Genomic DNA, 19774 nt, shown 5'->3' on the forward strand with positions numbered 1-19774 from the left:
GGCTACCTCTGCATCGCCACTCTGGCAGATGGCGCTGTGGAGCCCTGAGCTGTGTGGCGCAGCGCCATATCTGTAGTTGAGGCAGTCACAGTGGAAGACGTGGACTGACTCAAACCCCAAACAACACGGATACCAAAATAACTGAAAGATCAATATCATCTGATGAACATGTACAGAGGTGGCTTTCTTATATATATATTTAAATTTTGATAGGAGGAAAAATATCACAATAAATTGTAATATTGCAATATAGAGTTATATCGTATCGTGACCCAAGTATTGCAACACGTATCGCATCACAACAGCCATGCCAATACTCAACCCTAAACCTTATTATTAAATTTTCTGCAGCAGAAGTCAGGAAGACATTCTGGTTAATCTGGGACCTTAAGTGACGTCGCGACCCCAACTTTGAGAATCAATGATTTAAAATGTGAATAAAAAGCTAGCGGATACATTGGAGCAAGATTGCTCTCTTATTGTGTTGCAATGTTGAACAGCCTTAGGTGGAGAAGGGGGCTGGTTGGTTGACGTCTAAATGGCAGATTATACTTCTCCAACCGCATACATTAAATGTCGCTTGGGTCTGATCGCGAACCAGTGCTGCTGGTATGCTTTTGCACCGTTGGTCTGGAATTTCTAGGGACGCACGGCAGTTTCCCGCCAAAGCTCAAGTGGGAGCCTATTCAAGAACTCTCAAGAACTTTGGTGGATGGTCATGGGAACTTCGGCGGCTCCAGCAGGATTGTTTATCTTCCAAAACAACAATGGCGTGTCGGCAAGATGTCACGGTCACAGAGATGGATCTAGAGTTGCTAGACATTGAAGAGGAACAGGTTCTGTTAGTGTAGTTGGCAAAAAGACTGATTAACCTTTTGCCGTAGTTGTCCATTGTAGTTGGTCCTTGGTTTTTAAAAAATGGCGCGCCCCCGCACCGAATCGAGAAGGACGACCACACAGACAGCTGGAAAGGCATAGCAAGGACCAATCACAGCTGCTCAATACTGCTAAGATACATCAAGCTCTGGCAAGCTTGGATAACTCAATGGGAAAGTAAATGATTCTTATTTCTCATTTCAACCGTTGCGTATATTAGCTGCGACATTTGAATCATGACGTTATGACCAAAAAATTTGATTGAGAGATGACCGGTGATATATGATTGGCCGAATTTAGGTGTTCAGGATGACGTATAACTAAATGGCCTGCATAAAAATAATGAAAAAAAAACAGATTTTAAGACAGGATTTTTTTTCTTTTTTAATAGAAATTTTCTAAATTTTGGGACAATATTGTTTGATAAAGATTACATTTATATACATGTTTAAGCCAGAATGATTTGACATTTAAATATGACTTCCCTACAACTTTAAGCTTAGAGAAAGTGACTTCAAATGAGAGCTGAAAGTGCCTGATATACTGGGATTTCCTTTGGGGGAAAAAATTATTCTCTCTCCAGTTTACAAAGAAAGGTCCAAAAGTAGGAAACAACCAGTAAGTGGATGAGAGGGGGAAAAAATACGCTGTTGATGCCCGAGTAGATTCAAGATGATGGAAAGGCAACAGTGGCTAAAAAAGCTCAATACTGCTAAGGCTTGGGACAATATTGTCTGATAAAGAGTACATTTATACACATGTTTAAGCCTGAATGATTTGACATTTAAATATGACTTCTCTACGACTTTAAAAACTAATTTTCAAAAAATATCCAAAAACAAACAAAAACTGCCATCTCAGCTGGACTGATGTCGAGTCGATGCAATCAACTGGTTTTCCATGCCATGGTATGCTTGGATAAAGCAGCAGAGAAATTGAAAAATATGGTTATGATTTAACAGTAGTATTGAGTAATGAATTAATTCAGAGCATTGGCCTGGTGGGTCCTGGGGAGGCAGCTTGTTCAGAAGACGCTTAGCTCCACAACGCTCTCTTGCTGCTGTAAAGCAGCTTACTGCTCTCTAAGGGAGGGTTAAATGTAGATGACAAATATAACTTTAATAGACAATGATTAATTTATTTGATTATTACTTGATTATTTATATGTATCAACAATTAACTGCAATGGTGGGAAAGGTATTTTCTGGATACATGCTAGGCCCCATGGTGTAAACAAAGCGTTGCTGGAATCAACAGCCTGACAGGCTGCTGACCAGATTTATTACTTTATGACCACAGTCGGCTCATCTTCTGATGGCAACTTTCAGCTAAGCACCACATCATTTTACAAAAATCAAAACATCTTAGACTCATTTCTAAAACAGGACGATATGTCAACTGTGACCTAAAGGCCCATACTTTATTTAGCTTTATTCTTAACTGAATTATTACATCCTTATTTCTAAGTCGCTTTAGATAAAGATGTCTCTAATTTGCATAAAAGTAAACACACAATTGCCAGACCATTAACCAATACAACACCACTGGTAGATGTGGTAGAAAGGGAGATTTGCATTACAGTGCAGCTGACAAATCTGCAACCATTGTGTCCATTCAGACCAATTTTTTAAGGATTTTTCTGAATCTTTGTTGAAATGAATGCACCACAAACTTTGTTAGCGAGGTGTACCTAATAAAGAGGCCTGTGAGTATATTATGAAGGGAAAATAACCACTTCTACTTGCTAATTCAGGCAGCCAGTGAGGTCAGACTTACTGCAACGGCTTTGCTAACGACATCTAAAAAAGATCATTTTAATATCTTCCTCAAATGGGCAGAGTAACACAGCGAGTAGGTGGCATAATGTGCAACAGAAAGCAGAAGTTACAGCCATACAAAGTTAACATGCACCAAGTGCTATGGACAGTAGAACAAACATAAATAAGGGATGTCTTTTTTATTATGAAAATGAGGTGAAGGATTATCACCATTAGCTACAGGATCATGGATTTGGATTTATATAATCATAGATTCCTGTATCTGCGTCCCTCTCTCTCTCTGGGTCTGATCCACAGACAAAAATCTCTCTGTTCAAGTTCAAACGCGGGGGCTCGGCCATAAGAGGGGACAGCCTCCACCACAGGGCAGCAGAAACAACAGATGGCCACTCCTCTGAGGGCCTCCTCCCCCATATCCCTCTATCCTCCTGCGACCCCCAGTTCTTCGCTCCTCACATCCCCCCCTGTTCTGTTTCCATGTGTTCCTGATTCTCCCTCTTCTGCTTCAAACAAACCTCGATGCCCAATCCTAATCATTGCCGGCAGTAGTAGTAGCAGGGGCAGTAATATCTTTCTTCCCCATCTTCCTCTGATGTCTCCGCCACCGCTGTCGGCTCTCCTTTCAAATGGAAAACTTAACCCCCTTTGTCTCCCCCCTTGCAAACCCTCTCCTCCAATTTTTTCCACCCTACTAAATCCAAGATCCGACCATCCTCTTCTCCACAAACTCCTCTTCATCTCCTTCTATGCCTTCCTTTGTACTGGGAGGACACCTAAAACCTCATCTAAAACCCTCATTTTCATCTCCCTCAACAGTCTTCTCACCCCAGCTCTAAACATCAGAGGGTTTTCTCCTTTGTTCCCTTTTTTTTTTTCCTTTTAGCTCATGCTTTCATCCTATATTCTCCTTTGAATGCAGGCATTTTAACTAAACACAGTGTCCATCTTCATTCCTTTTTGCTTTCTTGTCACTATGCAGATTCTTTTCTTACAGTAATGAATGCATTAGTCAGAGAAATTTCCCATGACACCAAGGTGGAACACCTATTTTTAGTGAAATCATGTGGGTATTTTACCTTACAAAGGGAATTTAAGGAATAACATAAAAGTTAGGTCTTAAATGTCTCACTCTAAGAGTAACAATAACACGCTGTTTGTTGCTATGAAATGTTATATTCTTTAAATAGGGCCTCTATTACATCTACATGGTCCACATCTCCAAAATCGGCTTGACAATTGGTGTAAGGAAACTTTCAAAGTGTTTTTCTTTTTAAATCAAAGTTTTGAATTTGACTACATTCAGTGAGGGGAAACTCCTTATTAACAAGTAGTTTTGTTTTTAATTGACAGTGCTTTTTCTGTTTTATGCCACACATGTGAACTGTAAGCTGCTTTTTTTCAGTTCCCCTAATTTGCTGATGAAAACACCCATATTTCCAAACTTCAGGACATAAATATCATCCAAAAATTTGTGGAATCTTTGTAAATAGTTCAGTCTTCTATAACATAACAAAAGGTTAGTGTAAACAGAGTTGAGTCCTCGGTCATGAATTCACTTTATAGGTTTTCTACAGGTCTTAGGTATTGGAATGAGACATTCTAGAGTGAAGGTGTTTTTTGTTTGTATTTTTTGGGGGGTTTTTGTCAAAAGAGCATTTTTTGTGAGGATTTGGTTTCCATCTGGTTGTCCATTTTAATATGGACAACATGCTTTGTTTAAACCAAGATCCAAGATACCATGCAATCTGATAAGATTTCTTTGGCTCATGAAAGAGACATTGCAATGAGGCTCACTGTTAGGTATGGTGGAGGACCTATAATGCTAACACCCATCCTTTATAAACACCAGACCCAGTTGTGGATCAGGTGTTCCCTTCTAACTCAGTCTTAACCTCCTGTTACAACTTGACGATTTAGCCAGCGTATTCCAGATGTCACATAATCTTCTAAAATGCTGGCATACGCTACATTTTCTATGGGTCTTTTCAATTTTGGGCATATATATATATATATATAAATAGTATTCAAAACGAGTCCAGAACTTATGTCCAACCACAGCCTAACTTATTCATAACTTAAGTGTAATGCCCGTGAAATCATACACAAGCCAGTAGGGATGGGAATCAAAAACCGGTTCCTGTTTAGAACAGGTTCCGTGTGTTCCAATTCCATGGCACCGTTTGGCAGCTCGCTTAACGATTCTTTTATCAATTCCAGGCAGCACCAGAGCCGCTCTAGGTAGCATGACTTAGGTCACATTTTTTACGCAAGTTACGCACACGGCATTCAGTAAGCCAGTACGACGTGACCAGATGTAAGTCTAGAAAACCAACAAAAAAAAAGAATGGCGCCCCATCAGGTAAAAAGATTGGGGCTTCATTTCGGCTGCATTTTGAGGAAGAGAAAGACACCAACAAGGTGCTTTGGAATCATTGCAAAGTGGCAATTACTTCCACGGGAGGAAATACATCCAACGTGCAGAAACACCTGCGCACACAACATGGCATACATTTGAACGAATGCCGTGTTTTTGATGCTTCCAGACAGAAGCTAAAGTTACGACCAGCATGGAAGGCAACTCTGGTGGTAAGTAGCTAGTTTTATATCACTAGCTGTGCTTAATGTGGTTTCTAGTAAATCATATGTCATTTCTGGAAATAAACCAATTTCCTTCTACTCTTTGTGGTTATTAAGGGAGTGTGCCTTTCTCGTTAATCCAACCCTTCATTGATAGCATGTTTAATTAGAACTACTGGTAGCTGGAATTCTTACATGATTCTAACTATTGTATGCAACGAAATTTTTAACAAATATTGGATGCTAGGAAGTTGCTACAATGTTGCTCCACAGTTCAGGGAGCGAGAGAAAGCAGACGCTTGTTTATTTAAATCTGGGGAGATGAGTTTATTTCCCTAAATTTTACAGTAATAATTTTTCATTAAACGGAATCGATAAGGAACCGAATCGTTCTAATGAATTGATATGGGAGTCGGAATCGTTAAAATCTTATCAATTCCCAACCCTACAAGCCAGTGTCCTGAGGGGGGCATCAATGCGCCTGAGGCACCCCACCTGCATAAAAAGACGTCTTTAATCGCGGTATTAACCTAGCTGCTGTTTACCAACCACTACTAAAAAACGTAATATATAAACAAAGAGTAAAAGAAAGAAAGAGGGCTTGTAGTCGCAGAAGATTCAGCGACATGTCTGGGAAGTTTGTTGGTCGTGGCCGTGGGTGTTAACGCATGGAGGATCCATCACACTCGCTTTCTGGAGGAGAACTGACTGACTGTGAACCCCCTTCATACCAAAACGCTGCCAATAAAGCATTATACGTTAGAAACACGTTTAGCTGTCGTCTGGAACACAGGAAAGGGGGTATGAGAGAGGGGAAGAGACAGGCCGGAATCGAACCCGGCTCGCCTACGTTGAGGACAAAGGCCTCCGTACATGGGTCATACGCGCTAACCACTGCGACACCTGCACACCCATGTGCCAGGGGCTTACGTCCAACTGTCCAAAGCACATGGATCCAGCTAAACACTCAGTGGCACTAAGCAATATATAGACCTACATTTTTAATGGCAGGACAACAAAGTTTTTAAATTGTTACCCTCCAAAACATTTAGCTGAAAATTACAAAAAATAAATATACCGTATACACACATATATACACAATTAAAAGTTTACATACCAATCCACATATAAAGAAAATAAGCAAAGAAGTGGAGCTCCTGAACTAACATTTTGTTGAGCAACATTTTGAGGCAATTATCACTGAAATCAGGTGATTTCTGTAAAGTTCAGCAAACATTCAGTCAGACTCCTGCACCTGTTGACAGCTATGTTCACCGTTCATTAGCAAAGTATTTCTATTTGTCATGAACATTTTTTTTTTAAGAATTCTTTTCATTTTACTAAATTACGATTTAGTATTTTTGTTATAATTATTTCTGTTTTCAGTTTTGTGTTTGTTTAATTACAAGTGGGAGTTAATAGTTTTCTTTAATGGAAGGGTATGTAAACTTTCAAGCACAGCTGTATTATTTAGGACTAAAAAATACTGTCCAGTAAACAGTGTTTTGTAAAAAAGAGCTTGCAATTGCGAAAGTGTCTGAGTGACCTCCGGTCATATGCCTGGGAGGTAGGCGGTGTTTAAGTGGCGCCTAACTTGACCTCAAAACGTCAAAGCAAGGATGGTTATGGAAGATGGTGAAGATAGCTTAAAGCTCACTTAACCATCTTAACTTGACAGGGTCCAATCAAATGCAAACAAATATTTCTTAATTTTTAAAAAGGGTTAAACTTCCCTGCTTGTTTTTTTATGATATTCTGTCATCGATAAGAAATGAAAAGTAGAGGCTGTGACCACTTTAGTGACTGTGTAGAAGGGGTCATAATGTGTGAAAACAAATTAGAGGAAAAAAACCAAAGGATTTGTAGGTTCAGCATCATAAAAAAGAAACATCAGAGGAGTTAACTAGGGGGGTAATTTCAGATCTCACCCACCTTGAAGACTTCAGAGAAAAACCCTGAGCCGATCCACTCGCAGGTGAAGTCATCAAGGCGTGTCAGACACGAGAAGGCACTGATGAGGGCTCTGTAGGAGGACGGACACACCCTGCCCATCTGGATAAAACAAGAACAAACAGGTTAAACGTGACACAATGCTCATGCTCAGAATTCCAAACTTTATTACTGCTTAATGATAAACTTTAAAATGTCCAAAATCAATAGAAATTCATGAACTGGAGGTTAAATGTTTTTTCCATATTATTGTTTTAGCAGATAAAAAATGTTTTTTCCCATATGAAAAATTATCCTAAATCCATTAGGGCTGGGAAATAAATGCATTTGCAATATAATGACAGTTTAACTAAATGGAACTTTCAAAGCAAAGGATCTAATTTTTAACAAAATAAAACCAAAAAAAAGAGTAAGACACCGATTTCATCACTCAGGCCCTTAAGTAAAACCCTTAAAGCCCCTTAAAGTGGTTAAGTCACCCCTCAGAAAGGCAGAGAGTCTCTGCTAGTGTGTAGATCTGTGCATACGAATAGAAATAAGCACTTTTCCACATAAAAGTAACAGTAAAGTTCTAACACTGTGGACAGGCAAGTTTTCAAGGTCATGAAAACAATGAAATATCTATATTAAAGATTGACCAATGGGTTTTTAGAGGCAGACGCCAACATGGATATTTCTGACATCCGTCTAACAGATTCCCAATAAGTGCTGCGGATGTTTTTAGGGGGCAAATCCGAGCACATGCAAATATATGGAGCAATAGAAAGAGGAAAAGCAGAAATATGAGCCAGAAATATTGAAGCCTGTCTACATATTTGTCACCTATATCACCTTTCATTTTTGACGAAATTGTTTAGGCCTAGAATTTATCATTTTATAGTTTAGTTGATGAGAAAACCTTTTTGTTCAGCCGTACATGTTTGAGCCCTTGCCTCGCAAAGCTGCCAGTTCTGTTAGCTCTACGCCTGCTGAAGACACAGACGTCCATCCCCGTGTACACTGGGACTGAACTCAATGGGAAAGGAAATTATTCTTAATTTAACCATTGTTAAACCATATATTAGCTGCGACATATGAATCAAGATGCTTTGACTGAAAAAAATTGATTGACAGATGAGCATTGATATATGATTGGCCGAATTTTGATGTACAAGCTGATGTATAACTAACTGGCCTAACTTTTGGGACAGTATCGTCTGATAAAGAGTACATTTATATACATGTTTAAGCCAGAATGATTTGACGTTTAAATATGACTTCCCTACAACTTCAAGCTTAGAGAAGGGGATTTAAGTGACTTCAAATGAGAGCTGGCCATTAGAGCTAAAAATGCCCAATCTACTGGGATTTCCCTCCAAAAAAAAAAAACCTCTCTGCAATTTACTAAGTAAGTTCCAAAAGTAGGAAACATCCAGTAAGTGGATGAGAAGAGAAAAAAATACCCTGTTGACGCCCAATGATTCAAGATGATGGAAAAGCAACAGTAGCTAAAAAAACTCAATACTACTGCTAAGGCTTGGGTCAGTATCATCTGATAGAGTACATTTATACACAATTAAGCCAGAATGATTTGACATTTACATTTTTATGACTTCCCTACAACTTTAAAACCAATTTTCAAAAAATATCCAACATTAAACCAAAATTGCCATCCCAGCTGGACTGATGTGGAGTCGATGCAATCAACTGGTTTTCCTTAGATAGAAAACTTTGAATCAATTTGACTGGATGATCTGGGGAATTGTAAAGTGCCTTGAGATGACACGTGCTGTGAATGTGTGCTATAGAAATAAACTGAACTGAATTGAATTATTAATCATGTTCATATCTGCTATGCTGGTCTCTGTCCACTTTACCTTATAATGCATTCTGTTCTTATGCATTTTTACATATTGTTCTGCACTGTATATATTTTTCAACCTGTTTTTGCATGAATGTAGTGTGCTGGTCTTGTGCTGTTTTCAAGGTGGTGTCAAATGTTGAAATCTTCCGATTCTTTGCATTTCTTTCAATCTTTTATTTTTGTCAAACTATCATGTGCATTATTACCAACACATTTACATTTCCCTTCAAAATTAATCAATAATTATGATATATATAGTAATTAATCAATTGATAGTACATTTAAGTTGTTATTCGTTGAGGTTTTGCATGGTAAAAAAGAAATTTAGCCAGGAGTTTTACTGCTGAGGATTTACAGAGAAACAGAAAAAAAGGGTGCCCAAGAGGCTAAAGTTAATTTATTTATCTTAACTGATGTTACTGCTGTTATTTGCACCTAGAATAAAGCCATGACATGGCATGACTTTCTAATATCAAGCAAATATTTCCACTAAAAAAAAGATCAGTAAATTCTGCTTATTTAATTATAAATGCAAGAAACAAATTTTTTATTCCATTTCTAGTAAAAAAAAATTTTTTAAAAGAGGAAAAATATAAGAATAAAAACTTCAATTTTATGTTTTTCCTTTAAAATGATGCAACGTATATTATGATTATAATATCTTTGGAAAAACAGATAGCCCACCTCAGTGAAAATAAGTAAATCAACAGATTTTTTTGTGTTTCACGTTTGGTCCAGGAGCCAGAGTGAAAGGATGAAAGAGCCACATTAAAGCTGATTGCAAACCTCTATATTGATCAATTTTCACTTTACTTAGTACAATTACACAAAATTATAAAAAAATTCATACATTATTCAATTTAGATCATTATAGCAGTTTGTTTTCCATTTAATCTATATTAGATTTTTGTGAGTTGAAGCAGATAGGACCCTTTCTCTTCAACCGAAAAGACAGGCTCTACTGAAGGGGGAAATATAGTTATTGAGACTTAAAATGATTAAAAAAGAAAGAGAAATCTATTATCAGGTGTTTGCATTCTTCTAGCAAATACACAAATATGAAAACAAAAGGTTTAAATCCTGACCTGTGAAGGCGGGCCCATTTCACTGTTCCCTTCGCCTCCAGGCCCGTCCCTGTCCTCCTGGAGGCGTTCCGGCCATGTTGGGATCCCAGCAATGGAGTTGCGTTTGTTCCGGTCCATGGCGATGTGAAAGAAGGTGATATGGGCCTTTTTCTATAACGTACCCTCATGACAAGAGGAATGGATAGTCTAAACAGTGCCGAGGGTTTCAGCAGCGATGCGTGTGCTCAGTTTGTGTTGTGGTAGGAAATATATCACACACATAGATTTCAGCTTCTTTTTTCACGGTGAAGCTCCTGTTTCTCATGCCCTAAAGGGTTACTAACCAGTCCAATTCCTCACGGTTTTTTGCATCAGTTGTCCAGAATGATCTTCACATACCCGACTATCCTTGAAGAGCTGAAACGAAATAAGAGAAATGTCTTTTTATGAAATAATCAAGTGTTGTGTCATGCGTTTCTTTTCCAAACACGTCTCAAAGATCACATATACACAAATAACGAACACAAGGGGCAACAGGTGGATTTTCTTTGCAGCCTCGGCAGACTAAGACTGATCTGTGGATTAATAGGACCAGCCACTGTTGTTCATTAGGCTCCATATAATGGTTGTAATAGTGGCTGATTGTCCTATTACTGGAGATAAGCCAAGGAATAGTTTAGGTTTGGACCGTCCTGCCAGCCAAAACAAAGTCAGCAGGGTACAAAGAGGAGCAGGACAGGAAGTCTGCGGCTAAAGCGCCTTTTAATTCTGAATCTAGGTTAGGGTTAGGGTGTTTTTTTAGATTCTTCAATAAAAATAAAGAAGATTCACTCTGTAGTTCAACAAACTAGGTTGAGCACTAAATTTTTCTCATTAATATAAAGACTACACTGAAAAACATATCTTTTATACACCTTACACCTTTTATACATACTTTTTAACTTTCATATATAACATCTCCCAGTATCCTGCTACTCTTGAAGGAAAATTGCAACAGTACCTCAAACTATCCAGTGGAACACAAACTTTCTGTCATCAGAAAGTTTCAACACTAGCTTGTCCCTAATTAAACAGAAGGGAGGAAGCACCAAGAACAGAAACACATCAAAGATGCTCTTCAATCCTATGGGTCAAATCAGCAAGGAAATGCAAAAGACACGCAGCAGAACATAACGGTAAAAAGTTAAAAAACGCAAAAACATCGCCATCCCACATAAGGCGAGGATTTTCAATAACGGGAAAGCAATATATTCCTTAAAGTAAAACTTTCCACTTTTATAGATAGAAAATATTAACAGAGGAAATTTTGTTTTTACCCTAAATGCAAAATGTTTACACCAAAATCATAAAAAAATAAACAAAAAACACACAAAAAACAATTACTGCTCTAATTGGGTTTCTCTGTCAGCTAAAGGCATATTTTGGTCTTTATACTCCAGTTAACGATTAATCGATTACTAAATTAGCTTATGATTATTTCAATAATCGAATAATCAACAGTAATCTAAATTTATTGTTTCAGTTTTAGAAAATATATAAAGGAAAAATAGCTCAGATTAGGCAGCTTGGCTGTATTCTGGACTTGAGCAGATTGATGATCTGTACGCAATGAATACATAATCCAATCAAATGTCCTCTTATCATCCACTGTTTATTGAGCAATTATTTGTCCACTGTTATTAGTTTATGATGTTTGCATAAACAAAGCAAAACATCAGTGTTCGCGCTAAGAAATTTATAGCATAGGTAAAGATGATTTATTATCAAAAGGGGAATCGATGTAGAATTTGAAGATTTAATTCTGTAACTTAAATGAGTTTTATAAGGATTAGAAACTCCTTATATGTCATCAGATGTATAATAATTTGTAGGGTTGCTGCTAACCAGCTGGAAGGGTTAGGAGATCCATTTCTTTCCCAGTTCTACCCTTTCCAAATCTTTTTCCTTTTCTTTTTAAATCAGTGACACATTATTTTATGCCATGCTAATGTGGTATGCCAGGAAAAAAAAAAAAAAAAAGTTTCCTGTGCCAAGAAAAACACAGGCCCAAATCTTTCCTGCTGTAATCCCAAAAGAGTTCAAGAAGCAAAGCAGAGTCACCCTTTTAGTGAGGAAGTGAGCGAGGAGACGAGAATAGGTCAGCGTGTACAACATTAGCTCACTCTTTATTCATAACGCAGAGAGACGACAGTAAGACATTTAGTTTTCACGCCCACACATGGTTGACCCTTTTTTAACCAAACATGAGCACATGCTTCAACACTTATTCCTGCAAATATGCTCATCAGTGCTCTGGCTTGGCCCTGTTACGCTCCAAACCTTTAAGGAGTTGGAAACTGATTTGCAATCGTAGTGTAGCTAAAGTTTCAGGTCCTTTTAATGAGATTTATTTTATTAGATTTAGTCTATTTGTACACAGAGTAACTTAAAACTGCCCTTCTCCTTCCCACCTGTTGCTGTGTTACTGCCTGTCACTTGGTAGAAAGAGAGCGACTGCACTTTTCCCTCAGAACAAAAAAAAATTTTTTAAATGTTTTTGATTTAAATGAGAAAAAACTTTTTGGTGTTAGCATTATCCTGTGGGGGAACAATAACTCATTCTTTTTTAAAGGTCACACTGTTTTAAACTTATTAATATGAATAGCATGTTTGTGATATAGCCAGAGTTTGTTCTAGAAGAAAAAAAACGCAACAGAAAAAACTGTTTAGACAACACGACAAGGATCTATAACAGTAAAGACCTATTTTTGAAATAATAGAAATATTGTCGCTTTAAATAAAAGCAGTTAATTGTTAGATTTATGATGCAGAAATAGAATAATCTGTAAAACCATAACTTATTCCAGCTCAGGCCAACTGAAGGAGGTCAAAAGATCATCTTGAATATGAATTGCTGCTGCTTTGAAGAAAGGCATTCATTTTTTTTTTTTTTTACCAGGAATGCCTATGAAAAGTAAGGGCTGAGTAAATTATTATATTTGCAATATAAACACAATTTTCAAATAGCAGTGTAGGGTTGGGAATTGATACGATTTTCACGATTCCGATTCCCTTATCGATTCTGTGAAATGATTCGATTCTCTCATCCATTCCGTTTAATGAAAAAGCATTACTGTACAATTTCGGGAAATAAACTCATCTCCCCCTGATTTAAATACATGAGCGTCACCTTTCTCTCGCTCCCTGAACTCGCAGAGCAACTTCGTAGCATATAAAACTATCTACTTGCCACCAGTTGCCTGGCAGAAGCTTTAGCTTCTGTCCGGAAGCATCAAAAACACAGCATTCGTTAAAATGTATGCCAGGTTGTGTGCGCAGGTGTTTCTACATGTTAGATGCATTTCCTCCCGCGGATTTTATTACCACTTTGCAATGATTGCAAAGCACCTTGTTGGCATCTTTCGCTTCCTTAAAATGACGCCAAACCTTCGATCGGTTTACCCGATGGGACGCCATTTTGGTTTATTTGCTCTTCTAGACTTACGCCTGGTCACGTCGTACTTGCTTACTGAATGCCGTGTGCGTAACTTGCGTAAAAAACGTGACATGAAGCGCTAGGCTGCTGCCTGGAATTGTTGAGAGAATCGTTAAGCGAGCTGCCTAACGGTGCCATGGAATTGGATCACACGTATTCCCATCCCAATTGCAGAGTTTTGGTCACATTACATTTAACAGGAGTAAGACGATTTTCGACTCAGGTGGCAGTAATTCACTTAAAGGGGGTTGGCAGCTATGCAGAGGAGAAAATATCCATGCATAAACAAACATAAGCACTTCTGCACATCCTGCAACAATGGATTTTAGACATGCAAGCTTTCAAGGTCATGACAACTAAAAAGAAAATATCGCAATATCGGTTGAAAAAATGAGAAAAATCATTCAGCCCTACTCGTAACTATAAAAAAAAACATCTTGCATCTTGCAAAACACTGACCTTCCCATGCCGTCCTGGACTCCAACAGAGCGGGATGGCTGAGAGCACAAACAAAAAGCCAAACCAATGCCCCGACACATAAATAAATGCAGAATGACAGTTTATGAGGCAGCGCTACCACTAACCGGGTCATCCTGGAATAGTGGCTTTCAAAAGGATTTGCACTCCGTCACAGTTTTTCATATTTATCAAATTACAACTACAAACTTCTATAAAATATAAAGGGCTTCAATGTGAAACATTACCACAAAGTAGTGTGTAATAGTAAAAGGGAAAATTATATTTGGTTGTTTCTATTTTTACTGATACATGTTTTTTTTTCTCTTAAACTTTAAATTTAATTGAATCAAAAACACACACCTGACTTTAGAAGTCACCTAATTAGTGTACACTGAAGACCTCAGGGGTTTGGTTAGAGAATATCTTAAAAAAAAAGCATCAGTCCAAGGATCAGCAGAGGGGCCGGTGTTAAGGATGGTGGTGACGTTTAAAACAGGGAAAAGTTATTATCTAAAAAGCTCAGTGTGGCAGAAAACAAACATTGTGCATAACCTGATCCTAGTAATATAACTGTAAAACATGGTGGTGGCAGCATCATGTGATGGGGATGCTTTTCTTTAGCTGGGAACAGGAAGCTGGAAGATAAAAATGGAGACCAATATCTATGGTTGTACTGCAAGGTGTGGACCCTCACCGTGCAGTACTACAATTTTATTTTTTTATTTTTTCTATTATGCTACGTTCAGACCACTAGCAGCAAGAGCAGCAAAAACGCGTGTGCTCTTTCATTTTTGATGCTTGTAGAAGTTTAGTTCTGACGAACGGCTGAAGCATCTTTGCTGCTTTAGCTACGCGGTGGAAAAGTGGGTCTGACGCGCGTTGGGCGGAGCTACCCTATCCTTTCTTTGCCTGCAACAACGGCAGCCATATTTGCTGTGATCAGCGGGTAAAAAGTAGTTTTAATATGTTTTTCAGTGAAAAGTCCATCTAAATACTTCATGTGTGCATTCAGTTCATCCAGAATACCATCCTGCCATTAGATATTATTTCTGTCAGAGCCGCTCAGACCCCCGTACACTGGTGGTGCGCTATCACTGGGAATCCCACTCAACAGCAGCCTATGGCCCAGTCGCCTCCTCGCGGTTCGCTGCAGTGGCTGGAACTGCAGGCACCAGGATAATAAAAGCAAACATGTTTTGACGGCAGATTTCGACATTTGACGTTAATTTAGGCGTTAATAAACTGTTTCAGAGGCGTGATCAAAGCGCGCTGCATCATCATCAGTACTTTGTCTCCCTACCAGCTCTCAGATCAGCTTCTCTGATTGGTTGATGTGGTGTGTCGAGCACCAAAAGTTACATTTTTCCAACTCCAGGAGCTGCTGCATTTGAGCGTCAGCTGCTCAGAAGCTCACAACGTGCTGCTTCAGCTGCTCAGACGCGCAGCAGCACCTTTTTCTGTACCTTGATGCACGTCAACCATTGACTAAGCATGTAAACTAGCTGCTCCTGCTGCATGGGCTGCTTGTGGTCTGAACGTAGAATTATAGTTCAAAACAAATAAAAGATTTAAGAAAATACAACGATGATTGTTGTTGTACCATGATAATACGTGGCAATGGTTAAAGAGGTCTGCATACCTCTGTAAGGCGCTGTAAACTGGAAAAAAAATTGAAAATGGGAGAGACAAATGTAAGTAAACATCCTAATCGTGACATAAGGCACTTTTAGGTTAAAGATCAATAGCTGTTTTGCTTCTCTGCATGTAAACAAACCCACTGAGAGGACAGATAAGAGCCAAAATGCTGCCTTTGTTGCTACTGTCTGGGGAGTGTTTGGACAATCTTCTAAGAATACCCCCCTCCCCCCTTCTGTTAACATTTACATGTTTTGTGTTTTGTTTTTGTTTTTTTTAATATAAAAAAAAATCATACAAAATCTTTTAAGCTAATTTTGTTTTGATTATTACAGAGATGTGATATCTTTTGGATTAATAAAAGGAAATAAGGAAATCAATGACTACAAAAATCAAGGGGTCTGCAGCTTTATAGTCTATAGAAGAATTAAGTTCATTTATAGTTGAAATTGAACACATTTGCTTCAGTGAGTGCTCTTTACTGATGACAAAAACGATTAAGTAAAATCAATTAATCCAAGCACCTTTAGTGTCTTTTGCATGGAAATAAAGTGAAGTTATTGGCTGAAAACGACTAAATATAGCAGTCTTTATTACAAACCCTTCTCAGTTCTGTTTTATTTTCCACCAAGCTATTAAAAGCCACTGAGGAGGGCCTGAAGAGCCACAAGTGGCCCCACAGAGCCCTGGTCTAGAGAGTCTGCCCAAATCACAGGGAAAGTTTTAGCATTTTCCATTCTGGCAAAGATCCAATGGCGAAGAATTTATGTCATGAAACAAACAAGCAAAATAAGCTCATATTTCACAGACCTATATTTTTCCCATCTATAATAACCCTCAGAGATGTTGAAAGTGATAAAATACAAATAGAAACACCAGCCACCCATGTTGATTACTAGATTTGTTTCCAAACTATAACCTTCTGAATTTGTATTTGAATGGTATGCATTTAAAATACCACACTAAAGAGACACTGGGTGGAAAAAGGGGGGAATGTTAAAGGCTGCCTTTTCCTGTGTGTAAAATGTGGCCTGTTGCTTCTCCAAAACAGATGGGGCATCACACCAAAGCAGCCTCAGGCCAAATACTGTAGGAGCAGTGGGAGAAGGGCGCTGAACAGCTATCCAGCTGTGTCCTGGCAGATTACAGGCTAATGGGACATGTCATCAATAAATCACAAGTTAAGTGAAGCTACAATGTTTATGGATGCAGCAAACAGTTTAATGTTTAATTTAAATCATTCCAAACCAACCTAGAGCTGCAGTTCCTTTTTCAATTTGGAAAAAAAGGTAATGAAGTTTTTAAATCCACAGGTTTAAAAGAAAAAAAGAAAAAAGAAAATCAGGTAAAGAAACCGTTATGGCATTGAAACAGTGGGTTAGTAGTGGGTTAAAGTAGGTTAAAAGTTAGTAATGACATAAAACTACGATCTCAGAATAATATAAAATCAATTGTTGTTTTAAATGTTACATTTTAATCTAGCATTGATGCAGTTGATGATAGTTGAGGTGTTCCTCAAGAAGGCCTCATGTAGCCAGTTTTATTCTCTCTACACTGCTGTGAAATACAGTTAAAACGATATGATTGCCTTTATCAAGAGAAAAGGTTAATAAATAACATAAATACCAATAAGTGTCCCCTTCTAATGTAAAGAGTTAACTGTTTAAACTCAAATATTCCTGAAAAACTGAGTTAACTTTCCTGGGCAACACTAAAGTCTCCATTATTACCAGACCAGGGCTGCTGCTGTCAGTTTTAGTAAATAATTGATCTTATTACTATTTTTATGATTAATTATTATAATGGCTAACAGTTCTCAACAAGAAACGCTTTACCCTAACACAAATAAATAATACTTATTTTAAAAACAAATTGCAAGTGGCAAAAATATGTTGAAAAAATTAATTCAAAGATCATAATATTGGATAATCTAGCTGATTGATTATTTTAATGACTGCTTCTTAATAATGGATTCATATTCAGTGAGCAAAAAGTGCTTAGTTAGTTAGTTAGTTAGTTAGTTAGTTAGTTAGTTAGTTAGTTAGTTAGTTAGTTAGTTAGTTAGTTAGTTAGTTAGTTAGTTAGTTAGTTAGTTACCCTCACTTCCACTTAGACAGACAGACAGACACACAGACAGATCGATCTTAATGGAGTATTATTTACTTATTTTCTGGCTTTCTTGCTGCTCTAAATAGGTTAAACTTTCAGCAAATGGCACATTTTACAGTCTGTAGACACCAGTGAAAAATTAAACCAGACCTGAAGAAGCAAAAGGTCACTGACATGGAACAGTCTGACAACATGAAGTAGGCAAAAGGGTCTTTAACAACAACATATAAGAAAAACAAGGTAGCAGTCTGGAAATGCTTACACTGCCACTTCTAGAGGAGTTGGGCCTCCAGCAGAGCACAGTGGAAGTCATTATCAAACTAATGGAATAGTGCTTAGCCATCCCAGGAGTGAGCAGCCAGTCAGAACATTATCTGAATAACTTATAAGGGTTAACATGCCTCCATCAAGGGCAGCCTTCATCATTCAACAGCCTGGGGAAATAACTGGTATTCATTTAAGTTTCAAGGCAAATATTTTAGGTAAGATTGTGTTCAAATGTCTTTTTTAAAATGTGCTTTATAAATAAAGATTTGATTTGAAAAGAGGAGATACATGAATAAGCTGCTCGCCTCTCCTGGCTGAAGTTATGCAAACCATTTTAAAACAAATGATTGTGTAAGCTACTGGGCTTATTTCAGCAAGGTCACACAAAACAACAAGAAGGCCAAACAGTTTGTTATCTGACCACAATCTACAGTGGGAAAGGTGCATGCCAGTCATTCTGCAATGGTTTACAATAAGGAGCAACCTGATGAGAAAACCTCCCTCTACCTGGATGCATGGGGCAGCATACAGAGCAGCTGCGTCAGGTGGATTTCTGCTACATTATCATTTATTAAAAACTCTACAGGGAAATGTAAACAAACACCAAAGGCAGGGGCCATTCTCCATGTCAGCGCTCAAAGTTTACTCACCTTGTTTTATTTCACATAGAGGGTTCAGAGAAGAGTGCGGGATGGAAACCATGCTTCTACCCGGAGACATTTCTGAGAAAATAACACCGCAGCTGGCTGAACGACTCGCCAATCGGCTGGTTTTGTCAACAAAACTGGAGCGAAGCGAAAAGCTAACATTAGCTTATGAGGGAGAGCCAAACGCGCACTTAACAACAAGTTGCTGTCAACGACGCCTTAAAAGTCCATTTTCCAGCTGCTGGGTTCCAAACTGAAGCACAAAGTCTGCCGCTGTCGTTCATTAATCTATACATTGGGAAAGTAATGTGGTTTTGTTATCCGCTCCTGTGATAATATTTCAAACGACTGTCGGTGTTTGACAGCTCCGTCTTCTCCCTGCTGTGGCTCCGCCCACATTTGACGGGCAGGTCTGTCAGCCAATCAGAAGGGCGCTCTACTTCTTCTCATTAACAGTTGGAAGTCACTCATTTAGCTCTGAAAGTTATTTTAAAAAAACACCAAAAAGGGAAACATTTTTTTTTTACCTAGCAGTTTATTTATATTGTCATATAGCATTTTACAATATAGGTGAATGTAACCTTTGTTTCTTTCTATTCTTCTAATACTCTGAATTCTAAGTAATATAAGAAACAACTTAACATACATAAAAGTACGGAAGAGGATTGGGGCCACTGAAAAAAAAAAATGTTAACTGATTTTTGAATTTTATTTCAGTATAATATGAGAAAAAAAGTTAGAATTATACGATTAAAGTCAGAATACTTTTTTTCCCAGTATTCTGACTTCAATCTCTTTCATATAATAGAGTTCTCTATAATAACATGTAATGTTATTGGTAATTTTAAATAAAGAGTAGAAACAAGTTTTAAACCAGTTAACTCAAAAATTTTAAGGGGTCTATTATTCTTTGTAAAACCTCCTTTTATTATTATGGAGATGAAGCCCCACCTAATGGATAAACATGGGTAGCACAAGTGACTTCCCTTTGATCAATTTGCTATTAATGATATTTTAGAATGGGGGGTAAAAACTCTTTACAATTCACATATATGTATATATATATATATATATATATATATATATATATATAT

At 37.9% G+C, this 19774-nt stretch overlaps 1 pseudogene; it reads right to left on the bottom strand.

The window, feature by feature from the left end:
- Positions 1–7163: 7163 nt before the first annotated feature.
- Positions 7164–19066, bottom strand: LOC107100878 (annotated as a pseudogene).
- Between the last annotated feature and the right edge of the window lie 708 nt (positions 19067–19774).

The sequence above is a fragment of the Cyprinodon variegatus genome, unplaced genomic scaffold, assembly GCF_000732505.1.
Source record: "Cyprinodon variegatus isolate N-32 unplaced genomic scaffold, C_variegatus-1.0 Scaffold1023, whole genome shotgun sequence".
NCBI classification, from domain to species: domain Eukaryota; kingdom Metazoa; phylum Chordata; class Actinopteri; order Cyprinodontiformes; family Cyprinodontidae; genus Cyprinodon; species Cyprinodon variegatus.